This window comes from Lithobates pipiens, unplaced genomic scaffold, assembly GCF_037356315.1.
Source record: "Lithobates pipiens isolate NorthernLeopardFrog02 unplaced genomic scaffold, aLitPip1_a1.2 Scaffold_18, whole genome shotgun sequence".
Classification (NCBI taxonomy): Eukaryota; Metazoa; Chordata; class Amphibia; order Anura; family Ranidae; genus Lithobates; species Lithobates pipiens.
The window spans coordinates 535,346,465-535,366,194 of record NW_027507758.1 but is presented as its reverse complement, the minus strand read 5'-3'; the positions used below and the strand labels follow the sequence as shown (position 1 = coordinate 535,366,194).

The window sequence follows — 19,730 nt, the reverse complement described above, 5'->3', positions numbered from 1 at the left end:
GGCAGGGTACTGCACTGCAGAGTAATGGCGGGGTACTGCACTGCAGAGTAATGGCGGGGTACTACAGAGTAATGGCAGGGTACTGCACTGCAGAGTAATGGCAGGGTACTGCACTGCAGAGTAATGGCGGGGTACTGCACTGCAGAGTAATGGCAGGGTACTGCACTGCAGAGTAATGGCGGGGTACTGCACTGCAGAGTAATGGCGGGGTACTACAGAGTAATGGCAGGGTACTGCACTGCAGAGTAATGGCAGGGTACTGCACTGCAGAGTAATGGCGGGGTACTGCACTGCAGAGTAATGGCGGGGTACTGCAGAGTAATGGCGGGGTACTGCAGAGTAATGGCAGGGTACTGCAGAGTATGCACTGGTATTGCAGAGTATTGGCAGGGAATTGAGGGGTTAAATTCGGTGAGCAGCGATGTGGGCACTGCAGATGCAGCCCACATCGCTGCTGACACCGATCTCTTTCCCCTCCGCTGTACCGATCTGTACAGAAAGGGGAGGTAGGAACAGGCGTCATAACATGACGCCGGTTTGTTTCCAAGTGATCACTCCGTCATTTGACGGAGCAATCACGTGGTAAACGGCCGCTATGAGCGGCCGTTTACCGTGATGCGCCGGGTCCCATGGACCCGGCGGTCACGGATGCTCTCGAGTGCGCACACCTCGGGGCACGCGAGAGCAGAATTCTGGGAGGCCGTTAATTAACGGCCTCTCTGAGTTAAACAACCGCCCTGAAGCCATTAATCGGCAATGGGCAGTTGTTAAGTGGTTAAAGCTAGATCACTAGCTATATAGGTGAGGTGAATATAGTGGTGTATACTGCAGTCAGGGCACAGACAACAACCACTACACAGCAGCAAGATAGGAAATCAGCCAAAAACGATTGGTGTGTACTGTGTTGAAGGTACACAGAACACCCACTGCTTCAGATGCAAAGTAACACACTACAGGAGGCCGCCTTAAAGGCGGCCTTATATAGTGTGGGGCGTGCACTACACAGCCTGAGCTATGATTGGCCACAGGCAGGATGCCTGTGGCCAATCATGGCTCTCCTCGCTGCCGGCGCTGCGATTGGCCAAGCATGCGGGGTCACAGTGCATGCTTGGCCAATCATCGGGCAGCAATGCACTGCGCCAACGCAGTGCATTGTGGTCCGCGCGCGCGTCACTCGAATTTTGACGCGAACGGCCAAAACGTTCGGAATTCGGCGAACGGCCGAACGGCCAATGTTCGAGTCGAACGTACGTTCGACTCGAACACGAAGCTCATCCCTACCTGGGATTATGGAAACCAGTAAATAACCCCAGCCAACTCATCTCAAGTGAGAAGAGACTAATAACGCTTGTTGATTCAATATTTGTTCACCGTGAGCCTGCCCGCTCCTCCTCCCCACTCCTTAGAGGCAATTATAATATATGAATACATATCTTTATGCCCAAATCTGGCACAAAAAAAACACATTTTCTAATAATCATACCATATCTGTATACCCAACCACCCTCTAAGGTCTCTGGGCACTTTTGATCAGGATTTATTTATTAGGATTTTGATAAGATTGATGTAATCTTTTCAGAAAAAGCAGAAATAAAGCAGCAAATCACCCTCTTTGACTTTGCAGCAAGCATTATAACCTCTGACAAATTGACTCTGCAGTTCTCTCTACATGATTAGCCATGAATGACCATAATCTCCAGGGTTTCAGGGTAATAAAATGACCCCTAAGACTCCAATTTCTCAGGTTACTTTGAGAACTGCAGAGGAAGAGAAGTCAAAGAAAGCCAGGGGTCATGCAAGCTGCCACAGATATGCATTGCCTTCAATACACCACATCTTTCTTTGTTTCACCCTATTAAACCTTTTTTGGCTGTTATTTTTCTAGCTTTTTTTTTTTTTTTGGTAAAGATGAAATTGGAAAACTATTTCCTAACATTTTATTAGTATTTATGTTTAAGCAGCAGCTGCTCTGCAGTCACTTGTGCACTGCCCCCAGTGTTCTGTGTGCTACAAAATGCTGCATTGCAGCACAGCAGTTCTTACAGCCCTACATCGAAGACGAGGATCAAGAAATATCTCACGGCAGATCCCATACGCTGCACCAATCCAAGTGATGGGTAGGGAAGCACCTTTGATTTATTAAAGAATTGAAAGACAAAAATAGAGCTATTTGAATTTTAGGATGACTTTTAAAGGAAACCTTTTTTTTGAGGAGGCAGCCAATTGATGACTATACTTCTGATAATGTTAATTGCCTGGCTTTCACCCTCTTAATTCAATACTTTGAGTCACTAGCCCAGAATTAGTATGCTGGCTGCACTCTGGGTTTCCTTTTATGATGCTTGCTCGGTGTCAGTGACAGGATCAGCATAACGGCCACGCAAATAGTTTTTCCAGAAGGAGATCAACATTGGCAGCGTACTTTAAAAACATGTGCATATACTAAGAATCAGCTTAAAATGATCTGACTTTTTTTTATATTTTTATTTAACTAAGTGGCTGTAAACCTCTAAAATGAAAAAAAAAATGTTAAGCATACTCTTCTATAGCTTGTATTTGCTTCTCTATCCAAATCACCTAGTGTGAATTGTGTCTCCTCTCTCATTCCTCTGCTATCTGCATGAAGCACCTTGGACATCTATGCCAACACCAAGAGATCCCAGGAGATGGCCCTGCCCCCTCCTTCCAGCACACAGCAGGTGATTGACAGCCTCAGCTATTTATGTTTCCCTATGAGACTGTGTAGAGGGGTGTGTGTCAATGCCCTCCACTCAGGTCTCAAATTACACTCAGCTCTCTGCTCTATGCTGTGCAGTGTGTGACATCAGATTCCCCACCCCTTCAAAAATGCTATGTAAATTCTGGACTTTAAACTGGGGTAGATGAGAGAGGGCTGTGGATAAACAGGTACAACTTATATGAGGTCAGTCACTTCACTGGGTATGTAAGGGTCTACAACCACTTTAATAAGTACAATTTATTCACTGTTGCTTTATATGATACACAGAATGATTTACACCAGGGATATGCAATTAGCGGACCTCCAGCTGTTGCAGAACTACAAGTCAAGAAGACAATGATCTCCTGTACTATGGTGTTTTTGCTAACTGCAAAGGGTGTAATCCACTCTTTGGTTTATAGTTTATAGTAAAGTCTCTGATCTTGCAGCCCTCCTCAGAACAATGGGCGTTCATAAAAGTAGAAGAAAAAGAAAAGAAGGAGGACGCACCGACATGGATGGTACCCCAAATGACTGAAAGGCTGCGTTCGTTTGGGGTACCATCCGATCTTCTTGTCATCAGGTCCTGTCTGTAGTTGCCAAGAGATGCAGTTTGACCAATAAGAAAAAGCCTTTTTATATGCTCGTTTTGTGAGTAGTACCATTGCTTTTTATATATTTTCTGCAGAACTATAAGTCCCATGAGGCATAGAAAGACTCTGACAGCCACAAGCATGACACCCAGAGGCAGAGGCATGATGGGTCTTGTAGTTTTGCAACAGCAGGAGGTCTGCTAATTGCATATCCCTGATTTACACCATTTTACACCCACAAGAAGCTTACAATTTATGTCCATATTACAGGGGTGAATCAGGTTCAGGAGGTCAGTAGACATGTGTGGTTAGTTTCGTTCCAAATTCAAATTCCGACTAACTTTTGTTTTTTGGAAATTTGGATGTATTCAAATTTCTGAATTACAATAGTACCAATTTTAAACGAATACGAAATAATGAAAAAAAAATTGGACGAAATTTGAATTCAAATAGTTTTAGAATGATTTTCTAATGCTTTTCAAATTAGAATAGTTTCGAATTCAAATAGTTTTCCAATTTCCAAAGCAAATAGAATAGAAAATAAAGAAATAGAATTGAAAAAAATAAGACTAGACTAGAAAAGAATATAACAGAAAAAAAAATAATAGAATATAATTGAGTAAAAGACAACAACATAGAATAAAAAATAAAAGAACAGAATAGACTAGTATATAATAGAAACAAATAGAATAGAATAGAATAACATGGAATATAACCATCTTCTGAAATAAGCTTGTTAAAAGTCTACTAAGGCTCCTTCAAGCCTGGTAGCATCTTGTTTAAATTGCCAGTCAATACTCCCACTAAAGCCTAGTATACACAGGTCAAATGTTGAGCGTCATTGGCCCGTTCAGTAAAAAACATCCAACATGTGGCCTGTGTATATGGCACCTGGTCCAACAGTTTGGTCTGAACGGCCGGCTTCGGTCGAAAGAGAATGCCGGAAAATCAGCAGCCGACTGACTCCTAATCAGCGCTCTCAGCCAATGACCAGAGTGTTCTTGCAGGGGGCACTGTACTAACAAACATTAGATTGTTAGTACAGTGGCTCCAACGGAGCTGTCCATTTTTTAGTTCAACCGAGCGGGTTATCAGGCTTTAGTTCTATGTTTATCATGCCAGTACAGCAACACAAGTTTACTTCAAAGCCTTCAACAAAGCTGCTTGAATCTTGCCAAAAACTTCTCAAATACTTGCTCTTTCACACAATGAAAGCCATCTGTACAAGGCATTAGTGAAGGAAAGTTAACTTAATGGGGACAGAGACAGCATTTAACCACTTCAGCCCCGGACCATTTTGCTGGCCAAAGACCAGAGCACTTTTTGCGATTTGGCACTGCGTCGCTTTAACTGACAATTGCGCGGTCATGCGACGTGGCTCCCAAACAAAATTGACGTCCTTTTTTTACCACAAATAGAGCTTTCTTTTGGTGGTATTTGATCACCTCCTGCACCTTTTGGTGGTATTTGATCACTTTTTATTTTTTAAAACAAGAACAGAGCGACAATTTTGAAAAACTTTTTGTTATAATAAATATCCCAAAAATCTATAAAAAAAAAAAATTTTCCCTCAGTTTAGGCCGATACGTATTCTTCTACATATTTTTGGTAAAAAAATCTCAATAAGCGATTATTGATTGGTTTGCGCTAAAGTTATAGCGTTTACAAAATAGGGGATAGTTTTATGGCATTTTTATTAATAATTTATTTTTTTACTAGTAATGGTGGCGATCAGCGATTTTTATTGTGACTGCGACATTATGGCAGACACATCGGACATTTTTGACCCATTTTTGGGACCATTGTCACTTATACAGCAATCACTGCTATACAAATGCAGTGATTCCTGTGTAAATTACACTGGCAGTGAAGGGGTTAACCAGTGGGTGGCAGTGTAGGGGTTAAGTGTTCCTAGGGGTGTGTTACTAACTGTTGGGGGCTGGGCTTTCTTTTAGTGAACACTGATCTCTGCTCCAATCACATGGAGCAGAGATCAGCGCCACTTGTTGATAGGCAGAACGGGGAGATGCTGTTTACAACGGCATCTCCTAGTTCAGCCGCCCCGTGAGAGGATCGCGGGTATGCCCGCGGCGATTGAGTCCTTGGGACCCACGACCGGACTCACGGGGGTCCCGACCAACACGCGAGCAGCACGCCCTGCCAATCTTAAATGGCAGGGCGACATTTAAGATTGGATGTACCTGTACGCCGATATGCCTGCCCGTGCAATTCTGCCGATGTACATCACCGTGCACTGGTCGGGAAGTGGTTAAAACCCAAAAATGATGCTAACTTTTCCCCGCTCTATCTAATGCCTTGGTGGTTACCAGAACAGGTAGTAAGAGGAAATATTTAGCACATAGACAGCATTAAACACCTGATAGAGATCTAATCTTCCCCTGTTTTATCCAAAACCTGGATTTCCACATTTAAAGTGTTACTAAACCCACAACAGTAAAATAAGTCTGTATATGCCATAAGCATGCTTGTTATACTCACTGTGGAATCCAAGGGGTTAAAACGGCTATTGAATCCTATCTTCTCTGATCCTCCCCTTCTTCAACTGACTCCTAATAATTTCCTGATAACACTGAGTTTATGGAGTCAGGCTGCACATGCTCAGTTTGGTGTGTATTGCTAGAGAGGTTTTTTTCTTGGGAGCGTGCATGTGATCAGCACAGGGCCAATCAACACTGTCCAGACAGACAGTTATGGGTCTTGCAGTCTCATAGGTAAGTCGGAAAACTCCTCCTACAAGCTTTAACCAGTGCTCGGCCAGATACTGATAGAAGTCACAAGACTGCTCTGTTGATGAAAAGGATATTTAGCTGTCTAAATTTACTAAAACAATTGCATTTCCATGTTCTGTGTACTGTGGGAGACCAGATATAGTGAATGCAGGGTCCTGGGTTTAGTGACACTTTAAGATGAACGACTCAGCAGCACTAGTAATAGAATGTACAATAATACAGCAATCATTATCAGCATACAACCATTTATCATAGAAGCTCAGTGTTGCTCAAGAGGCAAAGGGATGCCTTTCAAATTATATTTTCCAATTGGGTTGTTCGGATAATAATTACACTTAAAACACGTTCCCCTGGGAGTAATCAAGACCCTTACTCAGGTTTCCCATTGTGTTCTGTCCTAGAAGAAAAAATGTGACATTTTACACGGAAATTGATGGTTATGTGAAATCGATCTCTGTTGTTTTCAGGGGATAAAAAAATCAATTAAGTAACTTAAATGTAATCTTACTTTAATACTATTGACTTGTTTTATTTAACAGGAAATATTTCCGTGAAGAGGCTTTTTTTTTGTCTTGCTTAAGACTTCTTATCCTTCAGTCCTCCAGCACTTCCCTTGCTGCAGACTGTTACTCCTCCAGACTAGCTAGATTTATTATATTGTATTTAATAACTTCTGTTTAACCTTTTTTTAAGGCATGGCATTAAAACATAATGTATATAAATAATGATGCCATCTGTATACAGTTTTCCTTTACAATGGCTCAAAAGAACAATAGCAGCTGCTCTGATTAATTTAAAGATTAATTTCAAACTAGAAAAAAGGCAATGGTAATATATACAGCAATACAATATTCCGCAGCACTCTAGTCAGCAGAAAAACCTAATTAAGTAGTTTCAATATTTTGTTGTTAAAAACAGGGGTTTTTATTACAAGCATTCATTCACACATTCATGCAGAAAAAACTGATATAGATTTAATTTGCATAGACATGAGTTTACATACATTTACATGTGTGCTTCATTGAGTTTTATGCATGTTGACATTATTTTTTTTTCATGTATTTTTATGCACAGATTTACACCACATCCTGTGGCATCACTTCCTCTTCCTGTTTGTGGAGAGGGAATTGGACATTTTGGACAATTTATTGCTAGTGTTATTGCAGGGCCTCACTTTACATCATTGTCCCCATAGGAGACTTATTTTTCATCATAATCCCTATCAGAGTCCCCTGAGCCTCCTTTAAATAATATGCTCCATCAGAGTCCGCTATGCATTATAGTCCCCATCAGAGCCCCCTTTACATCATAGTCCCCATAGGAGCCTTCTTTTTCTTCATAGTCACCATCAGAGCCTTTCTTTTCATCGTAGTCCTCATCAGAGTCCCCTGTGTATCATAGTCCCCATCAGAGCCCCCTGTGTATCATAGTCCCCATCAGAGCCCCCTGCCCCCTTTACATCATAGTCCCCTGTGCATTATAGTCCCCATGAGAGCCTCCCTTTATATTATAGTCCACGTCAGAGTCCCCTGTGCATTATAGCCCCCATTAGAGCCCCCCTTTACACCACAGTCCCCATCAGAGCCTTCCTTTACACCAGGGGTCTCCAAACTTTCTAAATGTAGCCATGCCCACGTAGGGGTTGCTGAATGTAGTGGTTCACTTGTCACCTTGCCCAACCCGGCATTCACCTCTCAGACACTTAGAGGCATAGAACAGTCCATAAGCTTTGTTTTTTTTTTCTTTTTATTGAGGGGATTGACTTGGATAGGAAATGGGAAATTAATGGGATGCCCAAAAATATTCAGTGCAACTTGCTTGGGACGTCTATAGACACTCCAGTATATACATTCCAGTCTTCTCTCCAGCACAAAATCTTGCTTAAGACCTCTTATCCTTCAGTCCGCCAGCACTTCACTTTCTGCATACTGTTACTCCACCAGCACTTCACTTGCTGCAGACTGTTATTCCACAGCACTTCCCTTGCTGCAGATTTACTCCTCCAGACTAGCTAGCACTGCATGGTTAGGCCTGACACTAATTCAGCCAGGCCTCAGTTAACTGCCTTTTGCGGGCAGGGACCTTGGGCCCCTGTGGTGTAAAAATAGTTCAGGTGCTAACTGTCCTCTGCTCATCTACCAATCCCAGATAGCTCTCTTCAGGCCCTGCCAGCCAACCTGGATGCAATGACCTCTCCCCAGGGCTCTCTTCTGATTTTGCACCCATCTCAAACTTCAATCTCCCAGTTCTCTCAGACGCACCTCCCAAGTCCCCCCGACTGTACTGCACTCACCAGCCCTCCTGGCTGCGACCAGTTGTCTTCCCCGGAGTCTCTTAGCAGTGTTCTCTCCCACTGTCCTCTCCTTGCACTCTCATGTGCCTCTCCTCCAGGATCTCTTCTCTCCTCCTCCCCAGCCCCAGCCCAGGGTCACCCCCCCCCCCCCAGACTAGGGAGCCTCCACACTCACTTACTCCAACTCTTCCACCCAATAACGCCTCCCCAGCTGGGCTGAACCTTGGTATTTAAGGAGGCCTGCCCTATGCCAATCCAAATTGGGGATTGGTCAAGGCTCCCTAGAAAACCTCCAGCAGTTTCACCTCTCCTCCCCTCTTCTCATTCTACCACCTTCTAGAAAGAAGAGGGAGGTGACAGTGATGCTACCTGTGAGTCACCCAACCCTGCCCTGAGCCACTCCCAGCCCAGAATGAAAACAAACAGGCATAGTCACCAGCTAGGCCTGCCTAAATGTTCCTACTCTCCAGAAAAATCTTTACTCTAGCACCTACCTTACTAGAGGGTGCTACATAAACAAAGGGCCAGTTTACTGTCCTCCTGACTTTATGGGGGCCAGACTGTGGCCATTAGGAGTAGAAATTTTCCTGGTGTCAGTGGGATTAAACAATGCATCTTTGGTATTAGGGGGAGGAATAGTACCCTATTGCTGGTGTCAGTAGGAGAAATAGTGCCACATCATTGGTGTCAGTGGGAGGCATAATGCCCCATCGTTGGTGTCAGTTTGAGGAATAGTACCCTATTATTGTCGTCAGTGGGAGAAATAGTGCCCCATCATTGGTGTCAATGGGAGAAATAGTGCCCCATCATTGATATCAAGGGCTGGATCAAGGCAAGTAAAGGGCCGCATCTGGCCCCTGGGCCACAGTTTGGAGACCCCTGCTTTACACCATAGTCTCCATCAATGTCCCCGGTGCATTACAGTCCCCAGAACAGCCCTCTTTTACTTAATAGTCCCTGTTATAGACCCCTTAAATCTTACTGCCCATCAGAGCCCCACTTTACATTATACTCTCCAACAGAGCACCGCTTTACATCATAACCCCCATCAGAGTCACAGTTTACATCAATATATCACAGCGCTAGTCAAACCCCGATCAGAGCCCCCCCATACATCACAGTCCACTTCAGAGCCCCCCTTTGCACCATAGTCCCAATCGGAGCACCCCTTTACACTATAGTCCTAAGCAAACATTCGGGTCTCCATCAAAGCCATTAAATCAGAGCCCTCCCAATCAGTGTTCCCTTCATCAGAGCCTCTCCAATTTGAGCCCTTCTATCAGAGCCTCTGCATCAGAGTTCCTTCTGTCAGAGCCTCTCCATCAATGTCCCCCTCATCAGTGCTCCTCCATCAGTGTCTCGTCATCAGTGTCCCCCTCATTACAGCTTCCCAATTAGTGCCCCCCTCATCAAAGCCCCCTCATAAAAACACCTCTCTATTAGTGTCCCCTCTTTACAGCTCCCTTGTCAGTGTTCCCCTCATCAGAGCTCCCGCCATCAGTGTCACCTAATTAGAACTCCCCACTGGAGCCCTTCTATCACAGTCTGCCCATACCAAGCGATGATCGAGAGCCGGGACTCACTGCATCGTTCTTCTATCCCATTTCCTGTCAGGTGTTTCTTTATTTTTTTCCCCATGCAGTGTGCTTCGGTCAATTTCCCTACATTCATATACAGAGCTTTACGGAAAAAGGCAGACATGTATAATTAAGTGTGTACGGCAATCAGCGCCACTCTAATTATTAATAAAGTGCAAAGAAAAAATATATATTTTAAAATTTACCCTGCTGTATATATATATATATTGCAGCTCTACTATAGTGATAGCTCTAATATCACACCTTGTGAAAATAATACGTAATATAATAATCAAATCATTACAATATCACACAACATAAGAGTCCTTGTTATCAACACAATTCTTGATTGCTGTAATTTTGTGATAATCTTTCTCCACCATGCTTTTCTTTAAACTCTTAACACTTGCGCACACCTCCACCAACTATTTTACCTGCTCACCTCAAGTATGAGTCAGGTAGACTCAAATATAACTCTTTATCTTTCACTCTCCGATGATCTCTCCCTTCTATCAAGGATCAGCTGTTCACCATCCACCCTTATGCAGTCTCGGCTACTCCCAATGCATTTCACATGGATAGAGGGTTGATCTCCAAAAACACAAAGCCTCTCTCCTTAGATTCTCCTCCACTCCTAGGAACTTGTTTTCAGTGTCATGTAATCAAAAATACAGCAGACATAGTGCTCTCCATTTTTCAAATTTATTTAAAACCCAGCTTAAGAAGAGGACACTTACAAGATAAAAAACAAACACTCGGTATAATAAGAGCGTCCGCTCGCTCACCACTGTGGCTGCGTAAGATCATAGGCTCGCATCCTCCCCTCTCCAAGCGTTTCGACCTCTGGTCAGCAGAGGTCAATATGCCTAATGCTCTGCCTACCCACCTCCATGCGGCATCATTTCATGCTCTCCAGCTCAGGGCAGGGAGTCGGGATGGGTCTCTCTGTAACCAGAGGAGGAGGAGCGAGAGAGAGGAGGATGACGGCAGCAGTGGGATTCGGAAACCCTCAGGTACAAATTGATGAGAGCGAGGGATATATATAGATGGATTGAAGCAGCAAGCCAGGACCAATTTAAAAACATGTATACCCAGGCAGCTTTAGTAACGCTGCCACTGTGCCCATCAATTACCGCCACAGTGCCTATCAAACACAGCCACTGTGCCCCTCAATCACAGCCACTGCACCCCTCAAACGCAGCCACTGTGCCCATCACACGCAGCCACTGTGCCATCAAACGCAGCCACTGTTGCCACCAAACGCAGCCACTGTGCCCATCAAACGCAGCCACTGTGCCCATCAATTGTTGCCACTGTGCCCATCAAACACAGCCACTGTGCCATCAAACGCAGCCACTGTGTCCATAAATTACTGCCACTGTGCCATCAAATGCGGCCACTGTGCCCATCAATTGAAAGAGGGAGGGTTGTGGCTTACAGATGGCAGGGCGTGTCTTAAATAGGAAGGGGTGTGGCCTTGACAGGAAGGGTGGGTTGTATTTAAATTAGGGGGTGCATGAGTTTAGTCAGGCCTAGGGTGGCACAAAACCTGAATATACCACTGCAGTGGTCATCAAACCTGTCCTCAGGGCCCACTAACAGGCCAGGTTTTAAGTATTACCTTGGGGAGATGCAGACTAGAATGATATCACCTGTGATGTATTTCAGTTATCTTGCAAACCTGGCCTGTTGGTGGGCCCTGAGGACATGGTTGATGACCACTGCACCACTGCATTGGGAGTAGCTGAAACTGCATAAGGGCGGATGGTGAACAGCTGATCCTTGATAAAAGGGAGAGATCATCGGAGAGTGAAAGATAAAGAGTTATATTTGAGTCTACCTGACTCATTCTTGAGGTGAGCAGGTAAAATAGTTGGTGGAGGTGTGCACAAGTATTAAGGCTGGGTTCACACTACAGCGATGCGGGAACGTAGCGAATCAGCGGCGGGTTCCCGCATCGCATGCCTCCCGGCGGCAGTTCACACTGCCCTATGCGAACTGCTGGGAGTGTCAGTGAAACGTTAATGACACCCCCAGATCAGTTCGCATATTGCAGTGCGATCTGCAAACTCGGACAGGAATCGGATCGCATGGTGTGAACACCCATGCGATCCGATTCTGCTGCGGACCAAAAAAAGGGTCCTGTGCGAGTTTGGGGCGGGTGCGATGCGAATTCAGCCATACTATCTGTATGGCTGAACTCACATCGCACAGAGATCGGATGTGATTTGCACTGCAGTGCGGTGCGAATCACATCCGGGTCTCCTAGCCGCAGCAGTGTGAACCCAGCCTAAGAGTTTAAAGAAAAGCATGGTGGAGAAAGATTATCACAAAATTACAGCAATCAAGAATTGTGTTGATAACAAGGACTCTTATGTTGTGTGATATTGTAATGATTTGATTATTATATCACGTATTATTTTCACAAGGTGTGATATTAGAGCTATCACCATAGTAGCGCTGCACTATATATATATATATATATATATATATATATATATATATATATATATATATATATATATAAAATTATATACAAGACATGTATAATTGTGCACTGCTCTGCTCTGTATATCACACCGTTTTGATGTGAACGAGACACATAGAAAACAATTCAGCAGAAAAGTGTAGGTCTCTGCAAATATTTTGAATGAGCCCTTACAATACACATGAAGCTAATGCTTTAAAGTACCTATAAATAGTGGTCCCAAATCTGAGTTCCCAACGATGTAACATATATAGCATCAAACAGACAGGAATATTTTGTATTGCTTAGTATAACCATTTGCTAGTTTTAAATCTGCACTCTAAAGCCCCATACACACTATCAGATTTTCTGCTGATTTTTTTCCTTCAGATTTACCAAAACCATATAATATGGGGTCAAACCTTAGGAGTTTCAATGTGTATGCAATCAGATAGGCCCTTGTACTACATGGTTTTGGTAAATCTGAAGACAAAAATCAGCAGAAAATATGAGAATGTGTATGGGGCTTTAGGAGGGCCTCCACCTTGCACTACATGGGTAAAAATGCTCTAGGGGTATCATGAAAAGCAGTTTTACTTACCTTATGCCTCCCATCTGCCCAAAAGATCACCCAGATAAATGCATCCAGCCAGTTCCAAGGTTTTATGTTGGGAGCTTGCTTACATGGAACGCCCAGCACAGTGACTGTGCTGTTACCAACAGCTCCTGATCACTGCCCAAAATGTAAAATCATATATTCATTAGGCTTGTGCAATTCGTTTCGTAACGAATCGAAATTCGGCCGAATTTTGCATCTTTCGGACATTCGGATGCATCCGAATGTCCGAATAAAAAAATAACGAATAACAACAAATACGAAAGAAATATAACGAATGAATTCAAATGAATTCGAATGAATTTGGTAATTATTTAAAGATCTAATGAAACAAAAGGTCAGCTCAAAGTAAATCTTATAGTCCAATCAGCTAATTAATTTTGTGCCGAAGGATGGATTACTGGCAAAGTGCATTCCTGAGCACTGAGTTAGAAGGGTATTGTATTGTATTTGAGCCGAGGAGAAGAGACGTTGTCATTGTGCGTGTTAAAAGATTCAATAAACAAACGACTTTCCAAACTACGAATCATTATCACGAATGTCTATACATACATAAATATCGAATTTCAACGAATACGAACTAATGAATTCGACACTCTACGAATAATAACGAATTATCCGAAAACGTATTAACGTAACATAACGAATATAACAGAACGAAATGATGTATTTTTACGAATGACAACGAACCGAAACTAAACAAAATTTTCCGTTGTGCACAAGTCTAATATTCATTTCCACATTGTATTTCAATTATTTCTGGCTTATGCAGGCCATACACAGTCGAATTTCGAACAAATTTTCTTTTCAAAATCAGAAAGTGATCCAATGGTGCCACCATTAATTTTCGTAATTTGGCTGACCAAGCCTTCAATTTCACCTCATGTTGCTACAGAAAAGAATTTTCGTGAACAGGAATCTTCTTTTCTCTCCACAAATTGTCTTTTCTTATTACATTTCTCGCACGATTCTCCCATCATTGATTAGAAAATCGTTCGTTTTTAAAAAAATTTCCAACATGTTCGATTCCTCAAATTTGATTTCCGAGCGAAAATCGGCTGTTTCTGCAGCCCACTAATGGTGCAAAATTCATACGAAAATTCTTAGATACGATTTTCGAAAGAAAATTATTTCGAAATTCGAACCGTGTATGGCCGGCATAGTCTTATTATTGTGAATGATCTTGAAGTTTGTAAGTTTACTTTGTGAAGACCTTCACACATTTCCTTCTTTTAATTCTGTGATACAAAGTCACTATGCCCTGTGAGTAGGCATTGCTGTGTCACACATTTCACAGAGCCTGCCTTCTGAACTACAGGGGTGCTGAGAGGAGGAGTTTCAGGAGGCGGAGTCAGCACAGGAATCACTGTTTGCGGGCAGCAAGGTACCATGGGTTATATAGCCCATAGAAATTTAAAGTAAATAATAGAGGAAAAGCTGCAAAGTATGCAGGGAATCCAATATGTTGTGGAAAGGGATGGGGAGTAGACAGGCAGAATCCAAAACATAAAAGATGTTTTAAGTAATTTTACATTTTTGGATTGCCAAAAATAACTATTGTTTGTAATGCTATTAAATAGCTGGTGTTAAAACAGTACAGGTGCATCTCAAAAAATTAGAATAGCATCAAAAAGTTAATTTATTTCCGTAATTCAATTCAAACAGTGAAACTTGTATATTATATTGGTTCATTACACACAGGGTGATATATTTCAAGCATTTCTTTATTATATTTTTTGATGATTATGGCTTACAGCTAGTGAAAACCGCAAATTCAGTATCTCCGAAAATTAGAATATTGGAAAATGTTCAATATTGTAGACTCATGATGTCACACTCTAATCAGCTTATTAATTCAAAACACCTGTAAAGGTTTCCTGAGCCTTTAAATGGTCTCTCAGTCTGGTTCAGTAGGTTATACAATCATGGAGAAGACTGCTGACTTGACAGTTGTCCAGAAGACAGTCCTTGACACCCTCCACAAGGAGCGTAAGTCACAAAAAATCATTGCTAAAGAAGCTGACTGTTCACCGAGTGCTGTATCCAAGCATATTAATGGAAAGTTGAGTGGAAGGAAAAAGTGTGGTAGAAAAAGGTGCAAAAGCAACAGGGATAACCGCAGCCTTCAGAGGATTGTTACGCAAAGGGCATTTAAGAATTTGGGATTGGAATATGGCTGGTGTCAGTGCTTCAAGAGCCACCACGCATAGACGTATCGAGGACATGGGCTACAGCTGTCGCATTCTTGGTGTCAAGCCACTCCTGAACCAGAGACAAGAAGTGTCTTACCTGAGCTAAGGTGAAAAAGGACTGGACTGTTTCTCAGTAGTCCAAAGTCCTCTTTTCGGATGAAAGTAAACTTTGCAATTCATTTGGAAACCAATTTCTCAGAGTCTGGAGGAAGAGTGGAGAGGCACAAAACCCAAGCTGCATGAGGTCCAGTGTGAAGTTTCCACAGTCGGTGATGATTTGGGGAGCCATGTCATCTGCTGGTGTTGGTCCACTGTGTTTTACCAAGTCAAAAGTCAGTGCAGCCCTTTACCAGGAAATTCTAGAGCACTTCATGCTTCTCTCTGCTGACCATTTTTATGGAGGTGCTAATTTCATTTTCCAGCAGGATGTGGTACCTGCCCACACTGTCAAAAGTATCAATACCTGGTTTGTTGATCATGGTATCACTGTGCTTGATTGGCCAGCAAACTCTCTTGACCTAAACCCCATAGAAAATCTGTGGGGTATTGTCAAGAGTAAGATGAGAGACACCAGACCCAGCAATGCATTTGAGCTGGAGGCTGCTATCAAAGCAACCTAGGCTTCCATAACAGTTAAGAGGTGCCACAGGCTGATCGCCTCCATGCCACACTGCATTGATACAGTGATGTATGCAAAAGGAGCTTCAACCAAGTATTGAGGGCATAGTATACTGTACATGGATATACTTTTCAGTCAGTCAACATTTCTGTATTAAAAATCCTTTTTTTTAATTGGTCTTATGTAATATTCTGTTTTTCTGAGATACTGAATTTTGAGTTTTCACTAGCTGTAAGCCATAATCATCAAAATTAAATTAAATAAATATCTGAACTATATCACTGTGTGTGTGTAATGAATCTATATAATATATTAGTTTCACTTTTTGAATTGAATTACTGAAATAAATTAACTTTTTGATGATATTCTAATTTTTTGAGAAGCATCTTTATATGATGTAACCATAGAACTTCTTAAAGGGCCAGCTCCTGGTTGAAAGGGATTAAGGAGGAAAGGACTGTCTCTATATAAATCTAATCTCAGTACATGCTCTGTTAGATATGTCCTATAGATAGGAATTTAGCTTTTTATAAATTATGGATCACACTCTACAGTGGTGCCTTGACCAGCCCTAGCTATCTTTGTAGATGCTGTACAACAATGTATTGACCATTGCTAAGCAGTTTCAACAGTTTCTTCATTAGCACAAGGCAAGCTGAGCAGAGCTTTGTCCCTGTCCTGTACAGGACGCTGCCTGATGCAAATCTCTCGCCTCCCCTCCTGGTATGATTCAACATAATTGCTCAGATGAAACAACCAATCTGCAAAAACAATTTTCCCCCTTACATTATAAAAGCATTTTTTTTTCATTCTTGTATTTTATGCAGCATTTTTTCATACAATAAGTGTTTTTTTCCTGATACTTCAGAAATTAGGGCTGAGTGGCAAAGAATGGCAGAGATTGCAAGCATCATTAGTTAATCCACGGGGCGACTCCTTAACGTTTATGGAGGGCTCCTTCTAAGACACTCTTCTCCTCGGGTAAATCTGCTGTACCTGGAAATACATATTTACACGGTTACCAGCGGGGAGTCCTTAAAAATAGACTTTATTGCTTCTTTCGTTTTGATTTTTAAATTCAAAATTTATAACATAAATTTAAGGGGAATCTAAAACCATATTGCTTCCTGTTACATTTGTAACATTCTGCTCTACAATTCAATCAATAATTTTTGCTATTTATTGCCAGAAAAAATGTGTATATACTACGCTGTGAAAAACAACAATTTTGCAACCTAGCAGCCAACACTGCTATAGACAAGAGAATAGATATACAAAAAAATAAAAAGTGTATGTTGCAATACATAAATACAAATATATATGAAACATAAATGTATATACAGTGCTAATTATCAACCGTGTGAGATAAATGAGTCCAACAAAAAAAATTGAAAAGAATAAAAGTTCAATATTAATATTCTGGTGACTATTCCACAGATACTCTCCACAGTGTGAATTCAATTGCAGTCCAAGTGAAAAATGTATTCCAAAAGACAGGTGTAGAAAACCAGCTATTAGGTTAGACCCTTAAAGTGGTTGTAAACCCTTACAACCAACTTTGACCTACAGGTAAGCCTAGATTAAGGCTTACCTGTAGGTCCAAGAAATATCTCCTAAACCTATACGGTTTAGGAGATATTTACCCGAAGACAGCGGCGCGCAGGCGCACTGGGGCAGGCCACAGATCGCGGTGACATGCCGCGAGTGTTGGCTCCCGTGCGCATGCACGGGAGTGACGTCATCGCGGCTCCGGCGAATCACAGCACCGGAAGTCGCTCCGGGATCCATGGCAGCGGCGAAGAGGAAGACGGAGGATCGCTTTGGGGGCTTCGTTCTCAGGTAAGTTATTCATAATGAGCTAGTATGCTATGCATACTAGCTCATTATGCCTTTGCCTTACAGGGTGTGCTTTTAAAAAAAAAAATTTCCTTTATTTCCTCTTTAAGGATAGAAGGAACACCACCACCACCATAGTTATGGAGGAGGCTTACCGGAAGATGTTGACTTAGCGGGGCTTACGCCTCCCAAGTCGCAATAGGCTTATGTGGTTAAACCAACCCAGTAAGGATGGCAGGTCCTCTTGCTCTTCTCCGGTATCAGGCCATCAGACCATCAGTGGCAAGTGATAAATGATTTCCAGAAACATCAAACAGAAGGCAGAAACTTGGTATCATACATAGGGACCATGCAAATAAAAAACTGGCATAGCGTGATACCATTTAAAAGGAAAAAAAAATAATGAAAAAAAATTTGAACACGCACATTTTAGTAGAACATGATCAGCATATATACATATGAAAAGCGATGTCTGCAGGAAGGTCTACCCGACGTGTTTCGACTACAGAGTCGTCATCTGGGGTGTGGACCCCCCCCCCAGCTGCATCACTTATAAAGGAATGGTGACCCCAATTTGCACATGACGCCAAAATACTTCCACCTAACGTCACTTCCGGTCACAATCCTGGAAGTGGTCAACGTAATCAACTCAGCATCAAATATCAAAATAATAGTGTATAACTTGCGCTAAACTCTTAAAAAATTAATAAAAAATTAATTAATCAATTCCCGTGGAATATCAGCAAGAGACTGGCTGCTGTTACCCAGCAGACTCAATACATAAAGCTCTATACTTAAACCGGAAACTGCAAAATCTGGTGCAGCTGTGCATGGTAGCCAATCAGAGTCTAACATCAGCTTGTTAATTTAAGCTTTGACAAAAAAACTGGAAGCTGATTGGTTTCTATGCAGAGCCGCACCAGATTTTGCGCTCTCCAGTTTTAGTAAATTAACCCCTTAGTGTCCTAGGAATCCTTTGATAAATGTTAAAAGTTTATTTGTTAAACAAAGATTGTATACTGTACATATTGTAAAAGACAAACACAACAAATAAACCCCCAAAAAAACATGTAATAGTTCAGCTTACCAAACTTTAGATGTGGTGACTGCATTCGTTTTCTTTTTTCTTTTTATTTAAACCTGGTGATCTGGCTAGTAACGCATATCTTGTCTTACTGTGGCTAACCCCACTCCTTGACTATTTGTAGCCAACCTATCAATCTGTGGAGAGGGTAGTGTTGGACTAATAGATTTAGAGGAATTATGGATAAGGAACTAACAAATTAAAGTCAAATTCCAGTTAATGCCTTTTAAACAGTTTTTTCCTTTTGTGATAAAGGTTTAACATGAATAAAAGCTGATCATTGTAAGCTCCACGGTCAGTGTTAAAGTGATTGTAAAGGAAGTTTTTTTTATAAAAAAAAAAAATAACAAACATGTTATACTTACCTGCTCTGTGCAGTGGTTTTGAGAGCAGCACCGATTCTCCTCTTCTCGCACCCGGCTAGTGCCATCATGCACCTCTCCAACGCTAATCCCGGAAGAGGTATTGATTGGGCTTCACATTCTCACAGTCATGATGGCAATAGCCAGAAGAGGATGTACAAAATGGTGAGTATAAAATATATATTTTATCAACATCCACTATTAAACATATGTAATAGTTTTTGTAATGTTGTAGCGCCGGTACTCCTGAAGAGTACGTGCTATGTCTGTAAATTTATTTTTTTCCAAAGACTATAGTTGAGTCTTGGGGTTAATTGCTCTAAATTGTGGTTTTGGCATCAGTTTGGCTGGGCTGTACTAATGTTCTGCCTGGTCATAGGTGTAGTTAACACCTTTGACAGGCATTAGAACGCAGTCTGGTTGGACGCATTGGGTACCAATCTCTCTCTCGGAGCCAATCAGTGGGTGCGTTGTCTCGCTCTGTATTCCGGGAGAGGGTACTTAAGGTGCTGAAGTCACGTGGTTCTGGGTTCCGGTCCAGAAGTATGTTCTGACTCCATGGTCCTGGTCCTCCTGACCAGCCCCCCAGAGGCCCTCACTGGCTAGTCGGAGGCACAGTACC

General features: G+C 42.2%; 1 long non-coding RNA gene across 1 annotated transcript; it reads left to right on the top strand.

The window, feature by feature from the left end:
• Positions 1-2,006: 2,006 nt before the first annotated feature.
• On the top strand, positions 2,007-2,703 carry LOC143990254 (uncharacterized). The gene is made up of 2 exons (XR_013277247.1): positions 2,007-2,117; positions 2,627-2,703. It is a non-coding gene; the product is annotated as an uncharacterized LOC143990254 (long non-coding RNA).
• The last annotated feature ends 17,027 nt before the right edge of the window (positions 2,704-19,730 follow it).